Source organism: Dermacentor andersoni, chromosome 3 (assembly GCF_023375885.2).
Source record: "Dermacentor andersoni chromosome 3, qqDerAnde1_hic_scaffold, whole genome shotgun sequence".
Lineage (NCBI taxonomy): Eukaryota > Metazoa > Arthropoda > Arachnida > Ixodida > Ixodidae > Dermacentor > Dermacentor andersoni.
Window position 1 is genome coordinate 135,440,132 of NC_092816.1, and position 10,840 is coordinate 135,450,971.

The 10,840-nt window shown below is 43.2% G+C and overlaps 1 long non-coding RNA gene across 1 annotated transcript; it reads left to right on the plus strand.

Annotated features, from left to right (window-relative positions):
- Positions 1–2,399: 2,399 nt before the first annotated feature.
- Positions 2,400–9,304, plus strand: LOC140216769 (uncharacterized). The gene is made up of 3 exons (XR_011893457.1): positions 2,400–2,858; positions 4,003–4,139; positions 9,245–9,304. It is a non-coding gene; the product is annotated as an uncharacterized lncRNA (long non-coding RNA).
- The last annotated feature ends 1,536 nt before the right edge of the window (positions 9,305–10,840 follow it).

Sequence of the window (10,840 nt, forward strand, 5' to 3'; positions counted from 1 at the left end):
GGCAAAAAATTTACAATGCTATCACTGAATACTTAAAGGTGTGCAACCAGTTAGACTGAGAATGGTTAGGAGTGAAGGCTAACGGTAAATAGCTCACCAACTTACGCTTTATAGATGACATTCGCATACTCAGCAACGCTGCAGACTATTTGCAACAAACGTTTGAGGACCTTGGCGAAGAAAGTGTAAGAGTCTGAGAGTTAGTATGCAGAAGAGAAAAGTAATGTTCCGCAGCCTGGCGAGAGATCGAATGTCATGGTCGGCAGTCAGCCTCTAGAACCTGCGCAGAAATACGTTTATTGAGGTTAATTACTCGCAGGGGCCTCTGATCAAGGAAATTAACAAAAAAAAATTAGCTGGACAGCTTACGGCAGGCATTACTAAATCATGACCAGGGAGCTTACTGCTAATCATTGCTTTCTACCGTTACTAACGTATGGGGCCGAAACTTGGAAGTTACCAAAGAAGCTTGGGAAGACGTTGAGGACCGCGCAACGAGCGATGGAATGAAAATTATTAGGCATGGCGATAATAGACTGGAAGACAGCGATGTGGATTAGAGAGCGAACGGGGATAGCTGATATTCTGGTTGACATTAAACGAAGAAGTCGTGCTGGGCATACATTGCAAAGCGTAAGGGAGAGAACTGCTGGTCTATTGGAGTTGCAGAATGGGTGCTAAGGGAAGGGAAGCACAGTCGAGAACGGCAGAGAATAATGTGGACGTGATGGAATTGGGAAACTTAGACACGTGGAACCAGTTAGCACAAGACAGGGGTATTGGAGATCGCTGGAGAAGCTTTCGTCCTGCGATGGACGTCAAAATAAGCTGATTATGATGATGATTATGTGACGACATCCATGCCAGCTTCACGGCATGTCATTCATGTTATGTCATGCATGCGTGTCATGCACGTTCTGATAGCTCGATTTACGTCGATTGCGGGGGGGGGGGGAGGGGGCGGAGGAGTAACGGCGTGGCCAAGTGGGGCACGCCGGGCACTTGTAACGCTCACTAACAGTAAATTTTTTGCTACTATGGCAATGGCCCCGTACTTCCTCCTCCACGGTCAATTGGGACCCCCCCCCCCCCTTCACACGCAAAAATTTTCTGGCTACGCCACTGTGGGGAGGGGGGTATAAGATTGCTCTAGACCCCTCCCCCTAACTTGTCAACGGAAACGGGGGAGGGGAGGGCAGCTGCCGCCGGGCCGCAAACCTTAGGCAGCCAAATTACCGGCTGCATTTCCCTTTGGACGTGAATACTGCTCTAATGTCATTACACTGTAGGATTCGTGGCAGTTCGAGGGCATGCGACAATAAAAAAAAAAAAAAAACATACAGCCATCAGCAAGGCTTAGCTTGAGCAGATCTTTGGGAGCTGGGCAAGACTCTCACAAAAAAAAAAGCTTGGCACCCCTCTAACATGCATTGTCAACTCTGGGTCACCGCTGACTGCACATTTCCGGTAAAAAAAAAAAAAATCACACAGGCACTCCTCTCGGATTTGTCTAAGTATGTGTAAGCATTGTGACTCTTCCTCATCTACACGCAGTCCATGTCGTTATTAATGTTATGAGACTTGATCCGACGACTATAAGCGACAGCGCTGCGGCGACACGAACTGCTGAGGTCGGCGGCGCCAAGTGAATGGTGCAAGCAAAGTACTGCAGGTGGCGGGGCCAGGTGCGCTGGTGAAGTTCCGTTCGTTTTGAGCCGTTATCGCTCTTTAGCTCTTCTCATCCGCGTCGAACCATTATCAACCGTTCTCCGGCGGCGGCTGCTTGTGGCCCGGCCGCGCGAACCGTATCTTGAAAGCGAACAGCATTGTGGACAGAGTGTGCCCACTGCTGAAAACTTCGCGCGCTGTGTTCTCACCGTTTACTTCGCTTTGAAAACAGACGCGCGTACACCTATCTTGAAAGTGATCTGCGAAAAGCGCATAGTGCGGCATGAGCTGAAAGCTTCGTGAGCGCAGTGTTCTCGCCGCTTCGGTCGCGTTGAAGCGAGAGCTAGCACGAAGGTGAATTCACTCGCTGCTGCGGGTTCTATTTTGAAAGATATCGTGCGGTACGGAATGACGGACGGATGGTTTTTCTTGTTGGGTAAGTATAGAATGCTTACGTTATAAAAAAAAAATCGCAGGCTTCGCGAATTTCGCGATAACAACCAACACGAACCTACTCCCCCTCCCCCCGCTGAGCGATGCCGTCTTGATCGCCCCCTCCCAACCCCGGGAAAAGGGACACTACCTCTCTATCTCAGTTGAAGACACGATGATGAAACGTTAACAACGACAAGAACGACATTTCCTAACGAGTTGTCTTATGGCCTCCGAGATTTGCGCGCGAAGCTGGCGTGCGCGAACCTGGGAGGCCATAATTGGCCGCTTAATAGCATAAAAAGACAAAAAGATAACGCCAAACGACACAGTTAAAAATTCAAACAACCTACGGATCTTAGCTATACTGTTTGGGGAAAAGAAATAAAAAAATAGACAGCCGTAACACACGCCACTAAAGCCACCACCGCCGGCATAACGCGGAACCAACAGTTGGCAACATTGCTTCGTCCGCTTCGTCTCCGCAACGAGAGCCGCCATCCTTTCGCGCCGGCCGTTTTGTCATAGTTCTGTTTTTCTGCAAGTCCGTGCACGCCGCTCATCGGTAGATGCACGGGTGCACGGCGTCGCATTGCGACCTGCGGCATTTTCTCGTGTTCGCGCAATCGGTGTGAAACATGTCGCATGTGAAATATTTGATAGAAGTGCCTCACGTCCAAGTCAAGCCGCCGTACGAGTGTATGGCTGTGTGCCCCGTTCTCGGAAGCGTCGACGGGTTTCCGGCATGCGGATTTCAGGTACGTACAAATGCGTTTCGCCCTCCTGTTGAGCTCCGGAGCGAAGCGTGCAATATTTCATGTGAAAGATGCAGTGACCGTCATCATGGTGTGAATTTCGAGCGGCAAACGAGAACTGTGGCACTTAGCGCGTACCGCGGCTGCCAAGTCAGCGTGGAAATTGTTTTACGTTATCGTAATATGTTGCTGTCAGTCTAATCTGCCGCTTGTGGACAGCTAGCCCATTTACTTTTGCTTGTGGCAGCGATCGGTATATAAATGGAAGCGGTAATAATTTTCCAGAGCAGACAGTTGTTTCGCTCGATGTTTGGTCGTGTTCCATGGCGTTATGAAAGCTAGAAAACTAACTGGCTTCATCGTGCTTAGTTCCAACTCCAAAGGGCGTAACGTTGGCGCTGTAAATGTTTGTTTTCCGTGCCGCGAGTACCACTTTCTTGCTTTTGTTGCATGAGAGTGGTAGCTGCTGCATGCCGTCTGGGCAGAATACAATAAAAGCTTATTTCCTCGCTTTCATACGTATGCAGTGTGACGTAACAAAATTTCCAGCGTTTTATTCAGAGCGTAAATATCCTGTATAGTTTAGGAAGAAACTCAAATTCTGTCTTAGCTTAGCAGGCGTGAAACAAGTGAAACTTTCATTCCTTTTTGAATTGTTCGCCCAAACCGCACCGCCCGCAGATGCGTCATCGGGTAATTGACTGTAGCGTCGCTACGTGAGTTGTTTTATGCGCCAATATTGCCCGGTTAAGTATCCTGTTAAATTATGCCGACGCTCGTTCATCTTGATTTTAAGCGATTACTATCCCCGAGTACCGGACGATGCCAAACTTGTTGCGAGGTGTAGCAAACGCGGGAAATTCAAACTAGCGTGGCTGCAAGTTCCTGTTTTTACGTTTCTTGCATTCAAAGCCAACAGACACAGTATCACTGATTTATTTCCATTTCTGCTGTACTTGATCAATCTAATGTGACAACTGCATTTTCTCTTTAATGTTCTCCATTTACTGTGTATTCAGCTTGGCTGCCAGAAAATGCTTGAATTTTTTGCAGTATCCAAGTGACGAAATATTTCACTGACGGCCGTGCGTGAAACACGCCAGGTGACAAAACTGATAGCAAAATGATGAGATGTTTTTTTTTATAGCGTTTGGACTCGACTTTTGGTGAGGATGTCGATCGACCTTGGGCCTGGTGACAGCACACCCGACATGGCCAAAGTGCAGCCTATCAGTTTAGTGCCCCCGAATGGACCATCAGCATCGGAAAATGAAGCAGAGCCAGGTAGGGGGAATTTTTATTTTGGAACAGAATACTGACAGCTGCCTCTTTTTTAAGAACTAAATAACTTATTTACAAACCAATCCTTTCTCTTTGTGCAGCATACATAGAATTGTTTTTTGCTTGTTATACAGATCTTCAGAAAGCAGTTCTTCTGAACCCTTTTTGCATGCACAAATGAATAAAGAGGAGTGCACTTTCTGAAGAAATTAGTGCATTGAAATGTGCGTTCGACACACAATGAGATGCAAATAACCAACAACTTTAAAGCGGTAAAAAAAAAACAAGTTTGAAACACGTTCTAATATCATAGCCCGCCTTGGCATACGGATCTAAATATAACAGCAACAGAGGTGCATGCAGAGAAGTGTTTGTAAATGTTTGCAAGATATGTACATTGTCTAAGAAATTGTTTTTATTTACTCAGAGCTTCTTGGTGCCATGGCAGTGCAGTAAAAGCTCAAAATGATGCCCCTGCTCCTAATAAAGCAACTTTAGATTTTAAAATTAAATTATGGGCTTTTACATTCCAAAGTCACAACCTGAAGTTTTGGGAACCTGGCCTTCTTTAATGTACACCTGAATCTAAGTGCATAAGCGTTATTGCATTTTACCCCCATTGGAGGGCAGCTGCCATTGCCTAGATTGAAGCTGGGACCAGCATGACTCAGCAGCATGGCATCATAGTAAGTGGGCTATAACACCAGGTCAAAATGAGAAATACTGCTTAGAGCTACCAACTTCTTGGCTCACAAGCACTTTGCACTAAGTTAAAGGAGTATGGAGTACTGACAGCGACCGTTTATGTACCAATTTCTTTTTAGGCTGACTCCATTATTAAGGTGCGAAGCTTCAATTAGTCAAAACCAGCCTAAATTACAGAACCAGCTCAAAACACGCACCATATATAGCTGGATTTGGAAATGAAAATGGAGTCAATTCATGTCGCCAAAAATGGAGGTGGCAGTCACACTATTTCATGCATTTTGCCTAAAACATAGTCAATTATAATTAATCAATTTCTAAAATGTTCTTTTTGAAAAGTTTTTTCAAGCATGAAAGGAGGAGCCAAATGGTGTTCAGGTGCACGAGTGGCTAGTTGCACAGCACTTCTTGCATGTATTCACTGGCTTCTTTCAAGCTTGAAAAAAAAAATTGTTGCACCTATTGAGCAGTAGAAAGCTGGATTGGGAAATTTTCAGGATGCTCTACAATTTTCACACTGACACTTTTGCCTTGAATATAATATTTGAGCAGTTAAATAATCGTTAATAACTAATTACCTAATTAGGAAAAATGCAAGAATTGGTTTCACTTCCTCAAAACGATGGCAAACGTCATTACATTGGTGCTGTCCAGTTACGTGGCACTTGTACATATTTAAAGCTTGCACGTGTCACACAGACCACCTGGTAATTACAAGGCATATATAGAAGTGGCTAAGTTGTGTGAGCCAGCCATGTGTAGCGAATCATGAGAAACAGCCATGTTTCTTTGACTTAAGGGCATGATAAGATTTACATGCTCGACACCTTGTATCAGTGTGTTCTAGGCCTGTTCGTAGTTTAGCTGCTACATAAACAATATTTCTCCACGTGTAAGTTCATATGCATCTTTCATGTACATTGCCTCGTGTGTCCAAAATAAACCATCCTCGCGCTTCCTTCGTTAAGACTTCATCTGTTGCTGTGCTAAATTTTTAACATGCAACTGCACAAATTTTCATCTAGTTCTCATATTTCCTCGTTGTTTGGTGGCTTTATTTCTGAACAAGTTGTTTTCGTTAAACCCTGTTGCACACAGCAGTACACAGCATTTCTGCCTAGAGTGGGAATTGTTTTTTTTTTTCAGATTGACATTAATACACCTTGCCTGGGCAATGTAAGGCATTCTACATAACACGGCCCTGCAATAATGTTTTATATTGCATTCCAGCATCATGCAAAAGCTGTTTACTTACCAGATTAGAATATGTATAAGTGTTTGAAGTAACAGAACTGGAAGAAGCCAGCAGATAATGAGGCCAAGGAAAGCATAAAGGAACATGTTTTAAGTTTTTTATATGAAGTATAGAAATGATAAATTCTGGGTAAATGAAAGTGGATTAAAAGATATCCACCTGTGGGTGGGGAACGAACCCGTAACCTTCACATTACGCAAGTGATATACTAACCACTGTGGTACTACGGCCGCGTTTGAGCGTCGACAATCTGAGGGGCCATTGTGGACGGTTGAATGTTGCCTCGGTGGCACAGTGGTTAATGCATCGCATGCGTAATGCAAAGGCTGTAGGTTCATTCTCCCCCCATGCCTGGTTGCTTTTTTTTACCATTTTCATTTCCCTTTATCATTTCTACATTTAAATAGAAAATTACAAATAAGTTTCCACGTGCCTTTCCTGGCATCTTCCAGCTGTGATTCAGAAAAATTTTGACCCTCAGTATCCTTTCTTCTCGTTTGGAAGAACAGGAGCTTCATTTGAAAAATAATGAATTCACCTTGTTCAGCATCTCAATGTGGTCTCAAATCTTATCACAGCATGTGTATTACTAAGTAAAGCTTTTGTAAAGATGATGATATAGCATGAGACCTAATTAGTAGCCTTTGTGTACAGATATATTACTAGTCTAATAAATAGGAGGATTTTAAGAAGCACTTCTAACACGGTCTGATCATGTGTTTAAAGAAGCTAATCTAGCTTGATTTCAGGCATAACTGTTGCCCCTGAAGGATATTTGAATCATCTGCATTGGCATTGTTTTTAAAGAGCACCAATACTGCTTTGATTGAAGTAGCCTCGTGGAACATGAAGCATCGCTTCTTGCTGAGTCACGGAAATATTATCTGCATATCTGAGGTGCATGTGTCATATGCTCGAATGCTGTTTAAAGGCTGCTAATAAGAAAATTACTTCACTTGCCTTCCAGAGATTGCTTGAGTAGTCTATGCTACTCGATCATAACAATTTACCAGAGGGAACATTCATCACAGTTGGCTTTGCAATGTTTATGCAAAATACCACAAATGCCTACTGGACATGTGGCTGCACTAAAACTTGGAATTAATGACCAGTAAGATTTATAGGACAGAAAAACTTAGTTTATTACTCCAAAACAAAATGCCAGGCACTTCGGTTATTTCTGCCATAAGAGTTTCTTACAGTAATTACTAGAGGGAACTCTGGCGCTGCAGTCGTACCACCATGGGAATGGTGGGAAGCACATGGATTTGTCTGATATTCGAGCTTGTGAATTCAAACGTTCTTGTGGCTTCGTATATTATACGCTATATAAATCTTATTGTCGATTTCAGCGCAGTCTATACTCTTCGAAGTGCAGAAGACGGCGCCAACACGCACAGTTGCTATTAATTGCAACGATTGAGCTTGTCCAGGTGGCCAAATTGAAAGGCGCCAAGCGTCTCAAGGCACTGGTATGCCCGCGATAAATTCATCAGGGCGTTGCACTCGCTTGTCGTTACATGCCTCCGTGGCTTAATGGTTTCAATATCAGACTTCTGTTCTAGAGTTCCTGTGCTTGAATCCGGTCATCGGACGATTTTAATGTTTATTTATTTATTACACAGTATTTGACAAAGCCGTTTGAAGCCAAACAGATGAAGTTTAGGCAAATCCATGTACTTCCTATAATTTCCATGCTGGTGAAGCCGTTCTTGTTTGATCTTCTGTAGACACTGTCAGAGTTCCCTCTAGTAATTATTGTATGAAACTCTGATTTCTGCACCTCGCTCGTGCAGAAGCGGCACCACACCCGTTGCGTAAACATGCACTACCTTTCGGCCAAGTGTGGGGAATGCTGTGAACTCGCCCTGTACAAAGCCTGCACTAAGTAAAACAAATCACAACGTGCAGTTGCTGCCACGTTGAACTGGTGTAATGAGTAGTGAAATGCAGCACCTCCTGAACTAGTTCAGAAAGTGCAGGTTAATCAAGTGGAGATTATATAGTAACAGAAGTTGAGTGATTCTGATTTACATTCGCGAAATATACTTCATGATACTTTTCCATTTATTTCCTCAGTTATTAAGAATCCCTTTTGCATTGTTGGACGAAACTACAGAATGCCAACATATTTTCTAGCATTCACTGGTAGCAAACATGTAAAAACTTGTTCTAGTTTCTGGATTGCCGCTTTAACCATTAACCCCCAAGTTGATTCCGGAAAAATGTACCAAATTTTCCAAATTTTTTACGTACTCAATTTTTGGGTGTCATTCTCATTCTAAAAATATATTACTTCATTGGTGTCTGGTTAGAAATAACACAAAAATAAGAGCTGCTCTTGAGGGCAGCTTTCCCTCAATGCCGACTGTAACTCATCTTTGACAATAACAGCAGCATAACATCGGGCAGAAAGAGTGTGACTCGTCATTGGCGATATTGGTACTTCCTCCAGTCACTAGTACAGCTTGGGATCAAGGGTTAAAGGTTGCGACTTCGTTGCTGCCCAATTTTAATTCTGCAGCTGTTAAACTTGGGTGTAGCGTGTGTATGCGTGTGCATGCATTAAAATGACTTCACGCTAGAGCAAAGCAACTGTAGCGCAGAGAGGCATTAGTCATCTTTATATATTTGCTTTGTAAAGATGCGCTAAGTTTATCTTTTGCAGTATAGACTTCGCGCTCCTTGGCCAAAGATGCCCTTGTGCTACTAAAACCTATCAATTAATTAGCTTTTTGCAGTAGCAGGTGCTTATTCCTTTTTCAGGATCGGTGTGTGAGTTTTAATTTGTTTTTCTTGAACTGTGCAATTCCCACTCACAGGACTTCATGTCATCTGAGGTGTTCCTTTTTCAGTCAAGAATGTGGAGGTTTTGTTTGTGAAACTCGATTTCTTGCCTCAAACGAGCTTGTACAAACTGACCAAGCTGATAATTCTACCTGCTTATACATGAAATATGTTGCGGTTATGAATCCTCATAATGAATGACACATAGCATAAACATTTTATCTATTAAAACAATTTAATGAAATTTTTCATGTCTTTCGTGTTCACTTCTCTACTCTCGTGTCCTGTCTGCATGCCTCACCTCTTTTTTTGCATATTAAATATTATATAAACTTAACCATGCTTTTTTACCACAATGCAGGGGGAAAAGGTTCCGGTAACACCATGCATTGAGTGTGGTGGCCCAGACGTGTATGCAAGCAACCTCCTTCACGTGGACCAAGAACTACTCTGCAGTGTCTCGCAGACTTCAATGCGAAGCCCTCAACATTCTCGTCTCAGTGGAATGGCTGCTCATCTATCTGCGTGTCCATCACCAAGACGGCCAGTTGTAAAGCTCCTGTACCCGTTTAAGAAAGCTTAATGATTTTTTATTTAGTTTTCACGGTTGGCCGTAGAATCTTACCATTTTTGATGTTTCTAACATTTTTACCTGGCACAAAGTGGTGCAATAACTTTAAACCAGTGTAATGTATTTAAGTGATGCTCACTCTAATGCCTATCTGGTTTTGTTAGTGTTTAAGAAATTTCAATGTCTGATCAGGTAACAGCATTTGAATTTGTCATCGTGGCTCGTTTCAATGAGCTGCTAGGAAATAAGACGCAAAACTTATCACCCGCCAGTTGTAGCATTTTTTTTTCATGACTACAGTATACACGTTTCAAAAGATGGGAAGTGGGGAAAAAAGCCTCAAGAACATAATCATCCTAGGATTGTCATGTCCTTACAACTCTGCAATGACTAATGCCTCATACATCTTGGGAGCACATTGGTCGCAATGCCTACAGGTATACTTGATAAGAGAATAGCTTGCACCCAGATTTGCCACACAGTTGATGGCTGATGGCTTTTGTTTGTCGACTTCATGTTACTACTATGTATTCAATATTCATTTAGATGTAAAGGACACTACAGGCACTGAAGTACCAAATGGCACTTGCATTTCAGGGGACAAAGTGCCCAGCATACCTGTCACAAAACGTGTTCTAGGGGCTACCTTGCCTCTATAGGTAAATCGACACCAGATGCTCTGTGTATAGTGTAATCAGTGTACTTGTCTGGAGTGCTTGAAAGACGTGCTACGGGCTGTACTGGCACTGCCTGAAGATAATGCATGGTTCTAGAAAGCCTGCAGCTGAGCATCTGCCACCATACTGAAGGAACTGTACTAATTTATTGTGTTGATGTTGAAATTTAGGAGCTGCAATGAATAGTTGTAAATGTGGAAGCGTTGCCAAACTAAAGCACAAATTACACACCTCGACTCACACAATGCACTCTGAAAGTTTTGCTACGTGGTATCTGTGTTTGTAGCCTGACCTTATGGCACCTTTACGAGCAATGGCAGGTGATTGCAGCTGCTGAGGCTTTATCAACTGGCAAGTTGAAAAAAGAATGCTGTGCCACCAGTGTGGCTGCACATTCCAAGATGCAAGCTATCTTGAACCAGGTCTTAGGCAGACAGTACATGTGCAGCCAAAACATGGTGTTTGAGCCCTATAGGCAACTAGGGTTCACAACTGCCCACAAGTGTGCTGTCATAACAGAAAGTTGAGAACAAGCAGCATTTTTACCGGTGTTCGAAACATTAGTGCAATTCATTCTTTCACCAAGGCTGGTAATCATGCATATGTAACGAGAACAGGGCATTTGTTACACACAAGGGGTCATGTGTCAAGTTTAATTAGATCAGTAATCTATGAGATGGATTTATAAAAAGTATACCTTTTGTTCCTC